Below are 19,988 nucleotides of genomic sequence, written 5' to 3'. Positions count from 1 at the left end.
GACCTGGTAATCAATTGTGCATGTTGCCATATAGTGGAAAAATTAAATGAACTACCAACTATTCTAACAAAGATTTCAGAGGAATGCAGGCAGCCAATCCAGTTACCAGCGCCACATAGAATAATAGCGAGTGACTCTACAAATGGGGAAAAAAAAACATCAAAATCTTTAGCCTCGCCAAAAACTCGTACTAACAATTTCACAGCGACTGACAAACGATAAAACCTCACTGGGAACAGACGTCAAGGCATCCGCTACAGAACCACCACTAATTTCACCGGTTATTCAGGATGATGGGCACCGAAGCTTTACTGACCGGCAAACAAATTCCACGACGAAACACGCAAACACACTTCCTCCACCTCCAACGAAAATACAGAAGAAATGGGCCAGAAAACACCGCCACAATAATAAGGCAACAGACCAACAGGTAAACGGAATTTGACCAATCTTCAATTTAAATGAGGAAAAAAACGTGCCGCTAACTGCCGCTGTACCCAGTCGAGGCCATAAAGAGGAGAAATACTGCAACCATCATGTGGTGACATCAGAGACCTCAGGTTTATCATCAGGAGAATCACCTGGACCAAATTGGTTAAACCTAAGCCACCGAGAGGTCTCCAAATAGGGGGCCCCTGCCAAGCATAACTCAAACAGAAGTAGTAGAGCCTTTAGACAAAAGATCTCTTCCCTCCACGAGTAATATAAACACAACAGAGGACATATTGAACAAAAATTGTAAGAACTTGACAAACCCCGCCTTACAGCACTTAATAACATAAAAGTGGCTTGTACTTACAAAAGCCCAGCTCTTGTCTCATGGTCCTATATTGAGACCATCAACCCCTGTAGAGGAGAACGGGAAGTTATATTACAGAGAGGTCACCAATCTGGCAGAGAACAAAGCAACCAGATACTGATAAAAATAAACCTACAACACAAAAAAGAGGAAGGCAAAGACCCAAATGGACATCCTGGAAATCAAAGCCTCAGTCCAGCATCTACATCCCACTTTTGGATCAATGACCCTATACAACATTTAAACAACTGGATACTATTAACTCCCCACTACACATCACGAGGAACACAAGACTATTTAAACAGAGGAAACGTACCGAGCCTAATGGCAGCCATCCAGCACTAAAACACCTATCATCAACTGTTAGCAATAGAGTTTTTCGGACAGGAGGAAAACAACGGAAGGGAAACACACTTGCAACCTGGAAGACGGAAGACATGGTTTCAGCAATTCTAAAGCCACCCCACAGTGTGAGACGTGGGGTATATCTCTGTCTATTCCCACAAAACAACATTACCCCCTACCCCTCCTTCATCAGTACAACTCCAAGCCTAATCATCCTAGTGTAAAGCCAGTTCATTCAGTACTACAAAGCACGAGATGTAAAGAGGGAAGCATGGCACAGACATTAAAACCACAAGAATCAACACACACAGGACCCTGCAAAACAAGACTAGATTCACGTAGAGTATGACCTGCAGCCACACGAAGCACCCCAATGAACCCATCAATAAGCATCCTGTCATGGAATATAGTAGGTGCAAAGAGTGACCTGTAGGACAATACAGCTCCCGAGAACTGGAACAACTATGAAATAGTTGCGCTTCAAGAAACATGGCTAATAGCACCAGTCTAGGTCCCTGGGTGAATTCTTTATCACGTACACGCCATAAGAACCCAGCGGTATGGCAGACCGAAGGGCGGCCTTGCCTTTTACATTGCCACAACTTTAAATATCATAGCTGCCCAATTACCTGCCTCAACAGTGGATATGCAAATGATAAAATTGGTCTTGGGCCCTAATCACACTACAAGTACCATCATCCTGATTAATCTCTACGCACATCCAAAACAAACATTTTTAAAAGAGTTATTCAAAACACTAATTGCCACCGTAGCAGAACTTTGGTGTGAGCAACCAACGTGGGAAATAATACTAACAGGAGACTTTAATTTAAATTTAATATATACTCCAGAGGAAGACGACAATATAACCGCAGCGAATGCAATCTGGGCAATACAAACGCAAGTCATTCCCACCTTCAAGTGGTCTGATTCCGGTGGGCAGCAACTGGTGATAGATCTTGAACACCTAAGGATGCGACTACGAAATGGTAGAGCGGCACAGGATAGACCTCCTATCTGCACACATCATGGTCCCCATGCAAGCTCCATTATAGACTACACAATCGTCACATTACCGCTGGTAGCACAAAAAAAGGTGTTTTCAATAATATACACCACTTAGAGCGACCACTCACGCCAACATCTTGAACTAGCAACAACGTTTCCAAGGCATAGTAAAGCACCAGCTGAGGTTGGGTCTACAACAACAATTAACCTCAAACGATTACGATGCACAAGTAGCACACTTCCCCAAATAGCCTCGAGGGCAAAGGAACTCATAGCAATCGAAGAGTCAAAAATCAGTTTGACGATGGAATCCTGGGCTAACTTTTTAACAAACCTCTCCCAGAATGCTGCAACAACAAAATTGCAATGCAGAACGAAGATCGTCCAACGCAGATTCCTCAGTCAAGCAGCAAGAAACTTAAGGAAAGAATTAAGAGGCGCCATCAGGTCCACAAGGGGATTCAACACACTGCGATATGGGAACAGATACAGCAACTTAAGCAGTACAAAAAAACAGATTTGGGTGGACAAAACAACACAGCGGGACAACTTCTGGTCGAAACTGTTATACAACGCTAAACGATCAAACCCTAGAGATTTTTGGCATCAAGTAAACTCCCTCGCAAGAACATCAAAAGTAATAAACACGACCTGCGTAACAGAGCCAGTTTGAATCACCATCTTCTAAATAACATCTGAGAGAGAGATTGCTGCGTCGAAAAAACATAACACCCTCTTTTAGCAAAGGTCGAAATTGCAACAATGCAGTCAAGACCAACCCCGGCAGCCAATATATGACCAGCTGGCTAGCACAAACAGATTAACAGAGGGCTCACAATTGCCACGCCCTTCAAAGCACCAGGAAGAACCCCAAAGGGTAACTTGGCCATAGACCAATCATTCACCCCAAACTCTGCATGGTAATAGTTAAGGGCAGACTACACGGGGCACCAGGCCCGAACGGCTTACCGCAAGCAATCTACAAGTAAGATCCCAACTTCTGGGTGGCCCGGTTGTCCTCCCTGTTTCACATGGTGGACACTGTGAACCGCCTCCCAGAGAGCTGGAGGGGATCAATAATCAATCCACTATACAAAGGTGGCGAGCGAACTGACCCAGCTAATTACAGACTGATTGACTTAATATATGTTGAAGCAAAATACTACACCTCACTGATCTTGGCAGATTTATTCAGCTGGTCTGATAGCAACAAAATAATTCCCATCAACCAGTCTGGCTTACGTCGGGGCACTGGTACCATCACAAATGTCATCGCTCTAGGTCTAATGGCAGATAAAAGCCTACGACAGCGAAAGAATCTGTATCTATGCTTCATTGATTTTTTCGAAGCTGCATTTGATCGAGTCAGCAGAGGCATTTTATGGCCTAAGTTGAATCAGTGGGGCCTTCCTGAAGTAATACTAAGATCAATAATGGAACTATACACCAACATATAGATCCAAGGTAAAACAGACGATAGTATGAAGCTCACCAGAAAAATCTACACAAGTCGGGGTCTAAAGCAAGGCTGTGTCCTAGCACCACATTTATTCAACTTATTTATGGCTGACCTATCACCCAGGCTAGATGAGATCATCCATCCCCCACGGTTGGGCACACTGCCAATTACACACCTGTCTTATGCTGACGACATTGTGCTTCTAAGTTACACACAAGTTGGCCCGCAAAGCGCAATCACCGAACTAGGAAATGTTGCTAAGTCTAAATTGTTAGAGATAAACATCACAAAAACAAAAGCCATAATTATAAGCCGCTGTACCCATAACCAATCCCCATTCACAATCGCCAACGCAAAATTGGGAGTGGTTAGTAATTATAAGTACCTAGAGATAAATTTGGACAAAAAATTAACCTTTCAACAGCAGAACAAAGTTATACTAAAAAGGGAAACTCCCTAACATTTGCATTTTGTACAATGTCAAAGAGTTTAAAAGGCCCATTGTTTACTGCATTATTAGCGATCATGAAAGCAAAACCTTTGCCAACTGTAGCCTATGGAAGTGAAGTACAGCAAGGGAAAGATACAGCAATCCTGGACAGCCTCCAAATACAGGTGTACAGAACGGTATTTTCGTTACCACACAACTCCTCAACGTTGCAGATCCGGTTGGAATTTGGGCTGCAACATCAATTAACATACAGAAGATATGTAACAATAAAAACCCGGTATACAATTTGGAGCAACCGAGGAAATGAGATCAGCAACGCACTCACGAACGCATTACAATGTGAACCTCAGTCAGCCTATACCAAGTACCTACAATTATCTTTAAAACTTACCACCATGGCTTACCTTTGGCAGCAGAACCTACTACTTGCTTCTTTTCAACAAATACTAACGAAGGCAGCAAAAAAGCATTCACTAACGGAGGACAAAGCCAGGATAAGTAAGTGAGCCCATGCATGGATGGTACCGCAAACATATTCAAAACCGCTACCAGCTTGCTACCTCGGTCTGTCCTTTTCTCCTTACTTAAAGACTATGTTTTTAACCGTACGATTAGGAAAGTTTCAGTCTTATGCAGACCAGCCCCGCTGGAAACATCAGAAACTTGTATTATTTGGAGGAAGCACAAACTCCCGGTCCGCCAGTGCCCTTTTGCTCCAACCCGCCCGCTTCAATAAAAAAAGAACATACATTTCTCTGGGGTCGCTCCAAGAATATGGAACTCACTCCCACCCACCATTAGAAGGATACAGTATGTAGCCCACTTAAAAAAAAGAGACCAAATCTTTCCTAATGGGCAAATTCCTCTCCTAAAGCTCACACTACAATCACCCCCTCAACCTGACTTTACCTATCATCATTGCACTTTACTGTGGCTGCCTTCTTTATGTTAAGCTCCCTGCACTTCGAACTACCCCTCTGGGTGATGAGACTGCTTTTCTAGTTTATCGCATCGTTTTTGCTCCTATCCAGTATAGTAGTCGATTATTATGATTGTTTTGTTTTACCATATACGGTTTCTATTTGTTCCTTTATCCCTGGACTCCCCTTCCCCCTTGTTATATATTCCCCTGATTCTACTTTAAAGCGCTCTGATACCCTCACGGATCTGGTTCGCACTCTATAAAACACAAAATAAATAAATACAAATAAATAAAATGTACTCTTTGTGGTTCATCAACAGAGGATTTTATTCAATTAATATGCATCTGTCCAGCACTATGTGTATACCGTTGTGAATTGTTGAAGAAACTATTCAACATAAGAGGCATTCGCCCTTGTAGAACTGCAATACTAAAATGCCTCATTCAAATGACCCACAGCTTAACTTCAATTTAATAAAAATGTTAATCCATTGCGAGAAAGCATTAAACACGGCTAGCAGCCACGCACGACCGACATGTTAGAAACTAAGGGCTGTCTCCTGTCTAACATCAAATGTACTGTATAGATTACTTAGCGTGTATACACTGTGTATCTATGACCCTCAGATGCACTGTTAATTCATTGTGACTTTTATACTTCCCAACTGAATTTTCACGGTACAACTACAACAAGAATTTTTAAGAATCACAAATCTTTTTATGCTATATCTTAAAGGTGTTTTGTATTGAGATTATTGGTATATTGTTATGGTTTTAATTAACTAAACGATAAAATATATTCTGATTCTGGTACATGTTCTTTGCAGCAGGCATATTAACCATCTGCACTATCTTAGAGGAGTCAAAACTGCCACTAGACAAAACTCACACCTCTTTTCAGCAGGAACATTGATCAGAGTTATCTTGACACTTTTATTGTTGCATGAAATCTGCTGGATATACAAGGAACTTTCCAATGCTTTTAAAAGTGCTGCACAAATGAAACAACAAATCTGACAACACTCATGTATTGCTGTTGAGAAGCTCCAGCTGGAGAAGTGCCTTCTGCTGGCCCAGGCCTTAAGCTGCCTGAACACTGTTCAGCCTCAAACAAGCAGAGGCTTCTGCTTGCTGGCGACGCATGGCCAGAAGTGCAGCGGGAACAGGGGCATCAAAATGCTCTGGAATAAAACACACACACTTACACACAAGGGGACACCAGCACTGCTGTGTGAGTGTAACCCAGAGCCGTATAATAAAGTAAGGCTTCTCAACCTTCAGCTCGCATCTAAGCATGAATGGTGATGGGCCTGATTGTATTTTAGTCCCGCCCCCCTAGCGCTGTCATTCACAGCTCTTGTGTGCTGTGGGGGTGCAGGGGCGTTTCTTTATCCAGCAGCCGATCCCAATGGCTTCACTTATGAGAGAAGGCTCGGGTAGGAGCTCGAGACCGGGGGAACCCCTGGGAACCGCTGTAGTAGTCTCACCCAGGTGATGGTCAACTCATGCCAGGTGGGCTGGGTTTGAAATAAGTATGGCCATTCTAGAGAGTCCAATGCTTTGACACCATCTAACAGCACTGCAGCGGTGCATGTCTGTGCATTTAGTTGGTGTAGAAGAGTAAAAACAGTCCACATTTTAAAAGTGGCGGAAAACCCCAGTACAGAACCAGACTCTTTCAGCAGCACAATACTGGCCATGAGTGGGAGCAAGTGGCTGGAAATAATTTTACCAGGATTTTATTGTTGGTGTTTATTAGGAAGATACCTTCTTTCGAATGCTTCTAGGTAAACATTAGTAAAGTGATGGGATATGAGTGTTGCTAACTCTTTGCAGAAGTCGACCTGCACACCATCGCTGCCAGAGGCTTTACCGCTCGCCCTGCTACAGACTGTGGCGATTATTTCTTCTTCTAATTTGGGGCATACTAACTATTCACTCTGGTCATTAGTGAGCGAAGCCAGCACTATCTCATTTGAATAGTTGTCTGGATTGGTTAGAGGAACTCAATTGTAGATTCAGAAGTGGAACACCGAGGAGGGTGTGCCGCCGCAGGCAAGTACTATTTATTTTATTTATTGAAACTGTTATTCTAGTGTAGTTTATTTGAACTTTGGGGCGGGGGTTATTTGGGGGTTTTGGAGGCCATAGGTATTTGATTGTGAGCTTTTGGAGGAAGGGGGGTTTATTTTCTTTTTTTGTGAAGTGGTGCGGCACTTCACACGCCCCACCACTTTCACAGGGTACAAGCTGCCCGCTCTCAAAGGTTGCCAGGCATCCTCAGGCCTAGAAGTAAGAGGCTGCAGCTGTGCATAGTCTTTACTAATTTTGCCACAGTGTGTCTTGCTTTTGAGCCATGAAGAGTCTGTGCCCCAATGTAAAGCAAGCTCCAGTTTATCAAGTAGTAGGGACACAGTGGGTTCTGTCATTGTGGAGATGAGGGAGACGATAGTGGCCCAGTATCAGCCTATGTGGGGGCACAACCAGATTGAATGTGCAAAGATGGTGTCTGGGACGTGGCATTTGGGACAGTGGGTCGAGCATGTGGGAACAAACCATGCAATATCTGCGGGGGTGACGTATGCACGATGTAGGAACTTAAAGTGTAGAAGCTTATGTTTATGGTTGACAGAGATGAGTTTTGTTTGGAAGCAACACTGATACCAATTTTTGTCAGAAGGTAAATAGCCCAAGTCAGTACTCCAGGCCTCCCTAAGGTGCCTGGTGGAATCAGGTTTCAAGGCCAGGTAGGTGAGATACAGCCTAGAGAGGAGACGATCGCCATTAGTGTCGCATGTGATGAGTGTTAGTGGGGGAAAAGTGCTCTGGAGTGAGGGGATTAGGTGGGAATGCATGAGCGCAGTGCGCTATGGAGCTGTTGCAGTACCACGTGGTTCATTTAGGGGGCGCTCTCAGAGCGGGCGTTGTCAGCAGGCGCAAGGACATGGCCTTACTGCAGAGGTCTTCACACTTTTGTAGGTTGAGCTCCCCAGCTCAATTGTTTTAGCTGTTGGGCCCCCACAACACCTGGCAGAAATTTCTGGAATCTGGTACACTACATCATTTACCGCCACACGCATATCCTGGGCCATATCCAGCATATAATGTCCAACATAATAAGATTGTTTATTTAAGTGCAGGTTTGAGAGTGGGTGTGCTGGGTGACAGATTATTATATAGCTCAGACCACCATTTATCTAGATAAAATGTGCGCAAATTGTTTTTACTAGGATGCTTTGTTTTACACATGACATTGATTGATACCACCACCAACATAAATGTGAGGGGTGTGCCTGTTTTTCGCCACAGACGCTCAATATGTGGATGGATTTTTGCTACTGCCATCCTGAGGGTGTGCTCCACATCCAGGGGCAGCGTGGCTCCTCAAGCACATTGGCTGCGCCACGCTGCCACGCTTCCGAAGCACAGGGATGCAACATATTTACAAGAATATGACGCATCTGTGTGCTTCCCCCTGCGCTGGCACGCAAACTGCAAACATGCGCTGGCGTAGGCATCCTTGCACCATGGTTGCAACAATGCCTACGTCGTTGGGGAGATTGTTTTTGTGCAGGAAGGGGCACCTTTCGGCATTTCCCTCTTTCAATGCGTGCTGTAGAGGGCAGCACACATTGAAAGAGGGAAAAACGAGGAAAAATGTAAACATTTCTCCTCGTTGCGCCTTCTTAAGCCACCTCTAGGGTTGCGTAGCATTCGGACACATTTCCAGATTTACGATTCCTCGTAAATCTGGAGATGTATCTTGTTCCATGGGTGATGCATGAGAACACCCACAGCAATACCCATGGAACAACCCTTCAACACAAAGTGCTGCGTGTGAAGGGGCCGTATTTACAAGGAGAGGAAAAGTCAAGCAGGGTGGCTTTTCCCATCCTTGTAAATATGGAGAAGCCCCCTGCCCACCAGTATGTCATGAAAAGTAAATCTGCCCCATGTCTTTAATACCGCAAGTGCTGAAAACCCAATCTCACATAAATAGGACAAGCTGAATGGCAAGAGAGTTTTTATAGCAGTTTCTCTCAAAGCTGAAAATTCTGGAGATATTTTCAGCCAAAAAAGGGACTGTAAGGGAGACAGCTCAGAGCTGGTACACGAGAAACAAATCTTCTCTAGAAATCATTTACAACCGTTTTAGGCAGCATTATAATAGGATAATTGCCCACCAACCTGTAATGGTTGAACCCGAAGACAAAGTTGAAAGTCCAGAGAGAGGGCATTGAACGAACACCTAATTGAGAATTCCTTAGTAGTATGATAAGTTGCTTGCCTGCAGCAGTTGGGGTTAAGGACACGTCTGGCTTATGTTTAAAAAAAATAGAACTAATAACAATTGAATGATGTGGTCTATTTTACTTCAGAGCAATGTTGTCTGACAGACTTTGTGGGGACAGGGACATGTTAAGGATTTTGGGTGCCCTGGGCCAAAACTATTTTGGGGGCCCCTGTTCAGTACAACTTTGAGTCTAAATGATTTACTTTCAGCTCTGCCATAGCCTCTTTAGCCAGGCTACTAACAGTGCACAGGCACTATGGTTGAAATTCTAAAAGCATTTACAACTAATATTCATAGATAGTGAAGTGTGTTTTCACTGTTGTAACAAAGCAGCAGCCCACTAATTTTACAGCGTATTATATCTGTGATATCCTCCAAAATCTCATATGTGAGGACCCGCTTGGATCTAAAATAAACTTTTTTATGGTTGTTGCTTGAAACAAACACATTTCTCTGCAAATAGTAATAGACTCCTTCCATCAATAACATTAAAAAGAAATGAAACAAAACGGTATTTACAAGAATCTGTTTGGGAATTATTCCAGGCCGTCAGGGCGAAAACAGAGCTTTCTTTATCAAGGGGCACCCTGGAAGGCTGGATTGCAGTGCATGTAAATGTGTCCTTTTGTAATTTAGGACGCAAACTTTGATGGGGCATAACATGCCCATACTCGTGTACAGAGGCGCAACTAGACCCGAACTTCTGGTGGGGGATAACAATCCCAGCCAGGGCTGGCCCAAGCACTTGTTGCACACAGTGCAACAGTCTTTTTTGGTGCCCCTCCCACATTTCCTCCTTCTCCATGAATTCCCTCACTACCACTCACCAACGATGCACCTCATCTCTCTTTATTTTGTTATAGCTCTACTCATAGTTTACTCACACTCAGTTCGGTGATCTGCATGGTACACATTCTATGGAGCAGGCACATTAATCCTCTGTGCTTTGTGGATGGCAGGAGTGCTCAAGTGAGTGCACAGTGAGCCATGCAACAGTTTGCGAGTAGGGTAAGAGGAGTGACTGCAGGGTGAGCGAGGTGACCATATGAATTTGGGTGTAGATATAAGTGCAGAGTGGGACAAATGAATGTATGGTTAGTGGTGGGCTTATTTGAGTGAGATTGCAGACTGAGCAGTGAGGGCGACAGATGAGTGAAGTGTCACTTGAGCGCAGGTTGAGTAGTGTGCTCGAGAGATTGCAGGGTGAGGTACAGGGTGAACAGTGCAAGTGCATTGTGAGTACAGAGTGATCACTGTGAGTTCAGGGTAAGTGGGTGAATGGTGTGAATGCATGGGGATCAGTGTGAGTGCAGGATGAGCGTGAAGTGAAGGGCGAGAATACGAAGCGAGTTGTCTGAATGCAAGGTGCACTCCCAGACACTTGAAGTAACTCAGAATGTTATTGAGGGCAGCGTAGGGTTTTAAATGTGTTAAACTATTGCTAATATGGCAGTAACCAGGGATCAGGGTGGAGGAAATAAATAATGTGGCGATCCTGCAACAACTCCCAGTCTTGTGATTAGGGTTGCCAGCTCATTATTTTGATGTCCCAGGCGGTACAAAAATAAGCAGTCACCTAAAGCTGTTTTGTTAGTACTTGTCCATGCATACTTTGAACAGAAATATAAATTGAAATAACTTTTACTTGTGTTCTATGGCTGCCTGAATAATCTATGGCTAAAAGTAGTAAGTTTAGGATTTTGTCTTAAGTTAGTTCTGTAAATCGGCCCCTCCGTATTTAAATAGACGGACATGTACTTTAAGTTTGAAATGTGCTGGTAGTGAAATACTCCTAAATTCATTTTCAGTACTGCAAGGCCTATCTCTCCCATAGGATAACATTGGGACTGCCTTATAACATTTGAGAAGTGCAGTTTACAAGTGGAACAAGATAGGAAAAACAAAATTGGGGTCTCTTGGCTCAAAATTTAAAAACACAACTGATGATGAAGTTTATTTTTGTATTGCAGTTCTGAAAATGCCACTTTCAGCAAATTAGCCTTTTCTTACTTAAACTATTTGGTGCCTTCTGCCTGTATCTGGAATACACTGGTGTGGGAGATAGCTGGCTTCCTGCATTCCCTCTAGACAGCCGCACACAAAGGAAGAGTAGGTGTGACTGTGCAGCCATCTACAGGTTGATGGGTCATCCTGAGGCAGGGGGAGGTGCTGACATGCTGCACCTGAAAGAGGTAGGGCCTGTCCCCACACTGTGTCCCCAGTTGGCACTTTATGCTTTTAAGCAATATATTGCAGTTTGAGCTTTAAAAATTCATATCTCAAGTACTACTTATTGGATTTTTGCTGTTTGGTCTTGTTTTACTCAGAGAAATATTGTCTATTTTCCTAAACTGCTTAAGTCTTTTTGTGGCGTTTTCACTGAATTACGGCCAAAAACTTTACACATTGCCCCTCAAGTTAAGCCTGCCTGCTCTGTGCCAAGTTAATAGAGTGTGAGCACAGATTCATTTTTGCTGAGTATCTGACATACCCAGACTAGGATTCTGGCTCCTGCTTGGAGGGTGTATATGCCAATCTGAAACCTCGATTTCTTACAAGGCCTAAAACTGCATTGTATTCAGAACAACTCCGATTAAAAGGGGCATCTGAGAGGGAGTCTGGTGCAACATCAGCACATTTAGAGTGAACCCCTGCAAATGCAGGTTTGTCGTAGTCTGGAAGTTGGAGGCAACTGCCTGGGGTGAGCCCACCTTCAATTGCAAGTCCTTGAAATAGGGAAAGACTGGAACCCTTGACTTACGCATGTGTTTTGAAGTCCCAACATCACCTTCATGAGAACCAGAGGAGCACTCACTAGGCCAAAATGGAGCACAGAGAAAGGATAATGCTCGTGCCCCACCGTAAACAGCAGATAGTGCCTGAGCAGGCAGGACGGGAATGTGGAAGTAGGTGTCCTGCAAGACCTGAACTACCATCTAGTCTTCAGGGTCCAGGGCGGACCGAACCTGACCTAATGTGTGCATTCCGAAATGGGCACAACTCTAAATTAGGGTGGAGGCTTCCATCCTTCTTGGGCACCAGAAAGTAGCTGGAACAGAAACAATGACATACTTCTGATTCCGGCACCCTCATGATGGCTCTTTTGTCCAAAAGATCCTGACCTTCTTGAAGGAGCAGGTAGATCTGGTCCTCTGTCAGTCGGTCCAAAGCTGGCGGCATTGTTGGCTGGTTTTGTTAAAAGGCGATAGAGTAACCCCGCTGAACAATCTGAAGTACCCACTTGTCCGATGTTATAGACTTCCAGTCAAGCAGGTGAGGCCGGATGCTGACACCAACTGTGTGCCCATAATAGTACGAGGGCAAACTCAAGTAGTTTGGAGGCTGCGGCTGCTTGGGGCGGTTGGTGATGGACTGGGTAGACTCTTGGCAGTGTTTCCACAAAAGAACGGGAGAGCCTCTTGGCCTTGGTAGCTCGGCAGGAATGACATAGTTGGTAACCCCTACCGTAGCCACAAAAGTGGCGAAAAGCACTGAATGGGATTGGTGTGGGGCATGGAGAGGCTCATGGACTGGCAGTGGCCCAGCTGTCCTTAAAGTGCTGCAGTGCTGAATTTTCCTTTTTATGTCTAAGAGCCAGATACCATCAAAGAGCATGTCAATAAGGGATACTTGAGCATCCCCCGAAAAGCTAGTCGACCTGGGAGGAGAGGGTCTGAGCGGTTAATTCCCAGTTAAAGCACCTCCATCAGAGGGCAGCACAGGTCCAGGATATCAGCCACCCTCTCACCACAATTGCAAAGGAAGCCCCTTTCTCCATACCCACGATAGGAGGAGAGACTAGGCCTGTTTCTGCAGGGGCCTCCAGACCACTGGCATCCGCCAGTTCGTCATACCAGTTATCTCCGGCCTCATCAAGGGGGTTGGTGTAAGCATAAGGATCCTCAGATGCTCCCCAATAATACTCCTTCCCATGCCTGGCAAACAATGCAGGGCCTGGTTCAGACTCAGGAGGTTAATCTCTGGCCGGTACCGGAGTCTACATCCAGCTCTGTATCGGTTATGATTATCTGGTCAGTGCAGCCGGGAATGACACTGGAACGGACACCAGAGCATTGTCGTGGTCTAATGATAGGAGTCGTTCCGGATCTAGGCACCAAAACTGCTCCAGAGGGGTGTCCTTCCCCAAAAAAAGGTGCATGGCCTCAAAAATCTTGTAGCTGGGAGGAGGCGCTCTGACTCCGGGAAACTGAGTGAGATGTGGACAGGACCCTGATGCAGGCTCTGTGTAGGTGTTGGGTCTAGAGTGATATCTTTCCAGCACCTCGTCTGAAGATTTGGACCAGCTTGGTGAAGTCAAAGGGCAATTCCAGGACTTGGAGAGCCATTATGAGTGCCTGGAATGGCTCCGTAAATGGTCCCGGGACCTTCCTCAAGATTGGGAACGTCATAGTGGGGACTTGTGTCAAGTGACTAGGAGTTTTAAGCTTCAAGGAAGACTCCCTCATCACCTTACGGTTCATGGGTGGCTGTCCTTACAAGCCGAGGTCCGATCAAAGCACCAAAGGTAGATCAGTTGGGAGGGTGGTGGTGGGGAGGAAGGGGGTCACAGACAGACCACAGGGCTTAAACACCAGTTTTTTGTGGGACATCAATATACACAATTGGAGACAAAGACTCAAAACAAAAATGTGTCAAAATAATGCAAAAAAATGTCTAAAAGTGGACGGTCATAACTCACTCCGGATCTGAGCTTTGGAGTGAGTTTACGGAAAGAAAAGAATGGAGACCATCGTGCTAGGGTGGCACCTATACAGGCACTGCACAGTCCAGCTGATGCAGAGTAAATCAACACCGCTAACGATATTCAGAGGTATTGCTTGAAAAGGTTCCGGGTTCAGTCTGACGCCTAGGGACTTTTCTAATGTAACGAATCTGCAGCTAGAAGTCTCTATCAGATAAGCACCTTTACATTTCATGATAGGAACTTTATACAGGTTGTAAGGGACTGTTTTATACACTGCACTTTCATTGGCGTGTGAGTATGTATACCATGTAAGAGTGTTGTAATCTCATATCGGTCGAGTGCATACTTTGCAATCTGCTATGGCATGTTCAGTTTAGTGAATAAAGCTTTAAAATGCCCAAATCATCCCTCCACCCACCCACCCACACCACCTCCAATTGGTTGGTGAACTATCTCAATTACCCAAGAAACCCATATGAAACAAATAAAAGGTGTGTAGGCCTTGGGGGCTCCTGTTACTGCATTCTATGCCCTTTTCTGCAAACCAGTAGTCGATCTAGGTGGATAGCAAACAACTGTAGGACTTCGCCTTTTGGGCTAAAGTTCCCTAAACTTTTTGATTTCTGCCTAAACCGTGTTCCTAACATAGAGTTGCCAATTTAGATGCTTTGGGTACTTTGCCACCGCTGATCAGTTTCAAAGTACAAGTGTTCCTTGTATAAAGAGTAATGGTAATTGGTTGGCCATGATTGGTAGGTTTGCCTTACTAGTAAAGTCCCTAGTGATGTGCACTCTGTGTGCCAGGGTAAGTAATGCAAAGGTGCGCGGAGAAGGGAACTCAGGCCTGCAGTGTAGGGCCTGCGCGCAGTTTGCTAAGTTAGCATGTTGTCCTGATAAGTGCAACCACTTGTCAGGCCTTACTTTCCCTTTTGCGTACACAGTGGGCACCCCTGTGGTAGGTCCCAGGTAACCCCTGGGCAGTGTGCAGTGTAAGTAAAAGGCAGGACATATACTAAGGTGTGTGCTACGTCCTGACAGTGAAACGCACTCCATTTCCTTTTCACTGGTGAAAGGCCATCCTACCCATAGGACAGAATGGGGAGGCTGGGTATTCTGTTTGGTAGCCTAGCTTCCAATATGTTTAAAATGGAGAGGTGAAGTTTCGTATGTATGAACTCCCAGTGTCATAACACATCTTTGTATGAAAGTGGTTTTGTCACTGTGCGTTCAGAAACCACTCTTTTAGAAAGTGGCTGAGTTTTGTGCTTTAAGCATTTCTGTGTGTCTCTGCTGAATGTGGATTGAATCTCTGGATCTGAGAGGCGAGAGGAGCTGGGGGAGGTCTTGACCCAGGGAGCGGTAGAGATGGCACCAGGCTGACCAGCATCTGGAGAGTAGGTGCTGGAGAAGCCCCGGGAGGTGAAGAGGCCTGGGTTGCTGCTATGAAACAACTGACTTGTCTCCTGCTGAGTGATTAAGGATCCAGACCCACAGTATCAAAGAGAGAAAGGTGACACTGGGTGGGAGATACCCAGAACTGATTTAGGCAGGGGTTAGGGACCTCTGAGCACATCGAACTTCAAAGACATTTAGGAGTATAACTATGAGAGCTGGGACCCCTGAACGTTGGAATTGAAATGGATTGCGACTGAAAAGGCTTAGACGCATTCCGTGGTCAAGAGGAACCTCTTCTAAGGAAGGAACAACTGAAGAGACTGCTGGGAAGGACCAACCCTTGCTTCGTGATCTAGGGCTGGTCTGCAGTTTGCTGTTTTAACCAAGGAAGAGGCTGTAGGGACTGTGCTGTGTGCGCTGCATCCCCCTGCTTGAAGAAGACTGTGCTTTGTGCTGTGTTTTGTAACCCCAAGGTGAGCTGGCTCCCTGTTAGGAAACACAGGAACATAAAAGTTTCAGGAGAAGTTTCAAGCGACGCGATGGGCACGTGTTATGGCAGCTTGAGACCCTCGTTAGGGTTGCCATGTGATCTTGGAAACACGCAAGAGGAGTGAGACTTCGATGCGCTGGGTGCATGTCGTGGTGCACAGGACGCGTTGGTGAAGAGCACTTGGTCGGTGTGTGCATCGGAGGTGAAGTGAGACTCAGACTCGCAGGGTGTGTGCTGTGGTGCACTGCCCGCGCTGGTGAAGATCGCCTGGTCAGCTTGTGCATCGGAAGTGGAAAGAGTCTCGGACGCACAGGGTGTTTGTCGGGGTGCACCGGAGGCAATGGTAAAGAGCGCCCTGTCATCAAGTGCACCGGAAGAAAAGTGAGGCTCGGACACTGAGCGTGTCGGGGTGTAGCTGAAGGCGTTGGTGAAGAGCGCCTGGATATCGGGGCTCCAGAGTTGGAGTAAATCTCAGTGAAGCAGTGTGGGTACTTTGGTGCATCCTGGGACTGTGGAGGTGATCGGCTGATCATCGTGTGCACCTGAAGAAAGTGAATCTCTGCAACACGGTGTGTGTGTCTTGGTGCCAACTGAGACCGCAGGAAGGAGTGCCTGGTGAACGTGCACTCGGAGTCGAAGTGAAGTCCCATCAGCGTTGTGTGTGTGGCTTTGTGCCAGAGGAGACCCAAAGGGTGCGGTGGTGAATGTGCACCTGGAGTAACGTAATCTCAGAGGCGTGGAGTATGTGTGCCCTGTGGCCGTTTAAGACCTTTCGTATAGTCGCGGCCCGGACCAGCAGCCCCGGAAGAGCTGAGCTGCCAGACTGAGCCGCTGAGGCCCATTGAGAAAGTTCTACATGGAAGGCCCAGTTCGCTGACGGAGAAGAGGAGAGTGGGGTCGTGCCCCCAGGTAACGTGGATCACTACCTGGGCGGGCTCAGAGGGACACTCTTTTGGCCTCTCATTCTTGCTGGCGACGTGAGCCTTTGCTTCGGCTCAGATTGGGCCTGTACTGACCAAAGGAGTGGCAGTACTGGGGCCCGGATCAAGAAGCTGTACTTTCTGTCATCGTTGATACGTGTGGGGGGCTACCATTATGGAAGAGGCTGATTGCCGTAATACACATTGCCAATATTGCTGCTAACGAACTCCCAGGCTGTCTTATGATGCCTGACATTATTTCTGCATAATTAAGTACACAATTGTAGGGCTACGTATTGCATTATATCTCCATTGCCAAGTACAGGATTGTAGCGGCCCGGATTGCATTATTCCTTCATTGCAAAGTACATGATTGTAGCTTTGCATAGCATTATTCCTTAATTGCAAAGTACATGATTGTAGCGGTGCGCATTGCATTATTCCTTCATTGCGAAGTACATGATTGTAGCTTTGCATAGCATTATTCCTTCATTGCACAGTACATGGTTGTAGCGGTACGCATTGCATTATTTCTCCCATTGCAAGGTACCAGGCTGTATCGTTAAGCATTGTATTATTTCTCCTTTGCTCAGCACAGGATTGTAGAGCACTATTGTTTGTCCATTGCAAAGTGTGTGATTATAGTGTTACGACCAGCATAGCGTTTGGAAAGCGGTGGTTGGGATTTGAACCTACCAGCCAACCGGAACAAATATTACCCATTATTATATGTTGGCTTTTGTATCGTGTGGTCTGATTATATATCTTTTTATATAAAGTTTATACTCGTTTTATCAAACTTGTGTGGAGTCCATTTGTGGTGTCACAAGTGCGTTGCTGTGAGCGAAGTTGCACAGACTGTACACTTGTGCCTTGGAGATAGGCCTGGCTGCTCGAGTCAAGCTACTAGAGTGAGCAGGGCTATCTCAAACGGTGTCCTTTCTTGCCCTAACGTTGAGTGAGGAGTCCTGGGTCTCGCATTTGGTGACAGTGATGTGGGACGGGGACTCCGGCTTCCAACAACAGCTAACAAATGATTGAACCTCAACATTATATCACAACTATCCCATTGTCTCTGCCACATGTGATCATACACACAGTTGCAATCGTACATATTAGGACCTGAGGAAAGTGTGAAGTCAGTAAACAACAATTCTGGGTAGTTCTGGCATAGGAGATCCTTCCGACTTGGGCCATATGAAGTGCAGTGTCCCTGCCTCTATAGTTTAAGCGCACAATAATGACACATGGAGCGCCAGTGGGCGGGTGCTGCATAAGCGCTCGATGCGTATGTTCCACAATAAGACCTCTTAAAAAAAGGAGATTTGATTAATAATTCTGCAAGTATCATCTCCACCAAATTTTAAATTTTGGCCGTAGTCATGGTTTTGGGGATGAACAGTGCCAGTAGGTTGCTTCTTCTTGTGCAGACTTCCAAATCTTAGTTTTTAGTTTTGATTTCAGCCAGTTCTTTAGTACGGTTGGTTTGTTGGATGTCATGTACCGCCACTTGGCCCTCCCAGTCAGTTATCCCTCATTCCACCATCTCAATGCTCTCTGCCTGTTTAGCCATTCTCTCCTTTAGTGGGTCTAAGTGCACAGTCCATGAGTCATTGTTTTCAATCTATTACAGACAGGACAGTTTTCAGGTCTAGTATAAGAGATTCATTACCGTCTGCGTCCAGCTTGCCATCGAGGGCTGTAACCCTCCACCCCCACATCTGTGTTTTCCTGTTTCATCACACCCTTTTGCTTGTAGGACAGTTTGGATTGCTGCTGACCCATGTTTGGTTTCAGAGTATCCACTGACCTCAGAGTGGTAGGGCTCCCAGGTCCTCAGATTCTGGTTGTAATGTTCAACTAAGCCGGTGCCCATTCGTGATCATGGAGACCCACGCCATTATGATGGTGAATGTGTTAGTCTGTGTTAATATTCTAAAGCCCTGATTACGAGTGTAGGTGCTATTTAGCACACCTGATAAATAAAGATGCCACAGGGTACGTCATCTATTGAGTGCAATAAATACACATATGAACAGTTTGTGGAGAATAACATGCAGTTTTTGGTGTTTAACACCGTCTCCCACCAGATCCTTCTGCAACGTTTGGAGGAAGCAGGCGTTACTGGCTCTGCACTCCAGTGGTTCCGTTCTTTCCTTGCCAACCGATCTTTTTGCGTGGCCGTCCCGCCCCATCAGTCCAAATTCCATCCTCTGGATCTTGGGGTTCCGCAGGGCTCCTCGCTGAGTCCCACGTTATTCAATCTTTACGTGAGACCACTGGCTGAGGTTGTCAAGCACTGGTGTATGACCATGGTGTCATATGCTGACGATACTCAGTTAGCGGTTACACTCAGCGGGGATGCTGACGTTGATGCCCCTAGATTCCAGAATGGACTCCGGGCAGTCGCCAGCTGGATGACCTCCAACTGTCTCCAGTTGAACGCAAATAAGACGGAAATTATGATCTTTGGCAAGCATACGGAACTCTGGGGAGACAGGTGGTGGCCTTCGGATTTGGGTTCTACGCCAATCCCGGTCGCTGAGCTCAAAAACCTTGGGGTGTGGCTTGACCCAACTCTCACCTTCGTCTGCCATACAAAGCGTACGGCGGCTTGTTGCTTTGGCATCTTGCGTGGACTACGTCCCGTATTAAAATTCTTTGACGCCACGACCAGGCAACTTGTGGTGCAGGCAACTGTGATCTCCCGGCTCGATTATGCCAGCTCCCTTTTGGTAGGGTTAAACCGGGCCGAAATCACCCGCCTGCAGCGCGTACAGAACGCAGCGGCTAGAGCAGTTGTGGGCTTACCTAGATTCTGTCCCACAACCAACACTCTGCGGGCCCTGCATTGGCTACCGATTGCGCAAAGGATCCAGTTTAAGGTTCTTTGTGTAGCTTACAAGATCCTTAAGGGCTCCCCTGCCTTGATTCTTTCCAATCTCCTGTCCCTCTATGTTCCGGTACGTTCTCTATGATCCTCGGACCGAGAACTTGCTGTCGTTCCCCGTTTCAAGCGGAGCCGTGCTGGCGGTCGCTCTTTTCAAGTACGCGCCGCAGTTTTGTGGAACTCCCTTCCCCTAGAGACACGTGCCCTTGGGGATTTGCTCTCTTTTCGTCGAGCTGTTAAAACTCTTTTGTTCCTTTAGATTTTCCTTTATACCTTCCGTGTTGTGTTGTGTTGCTACCTTGTCGGGCGC

This window comes from Lissotriton helveticus, chromosome 8 (assembly GCF_964261635.1).
Source record: "Lissotriton helveticus chromosome 8, aLisHel1.1, whole genome shotgun sequence".
Lineage (NCBI taxonomy): Eukaryota > Metazoa > Chordata > Amphibia > Caudata > Salamandridae > Lissotriton > Lissotriton helveticus.
This window is presented reverse-complemented; position numbering follows the sequence as displayed.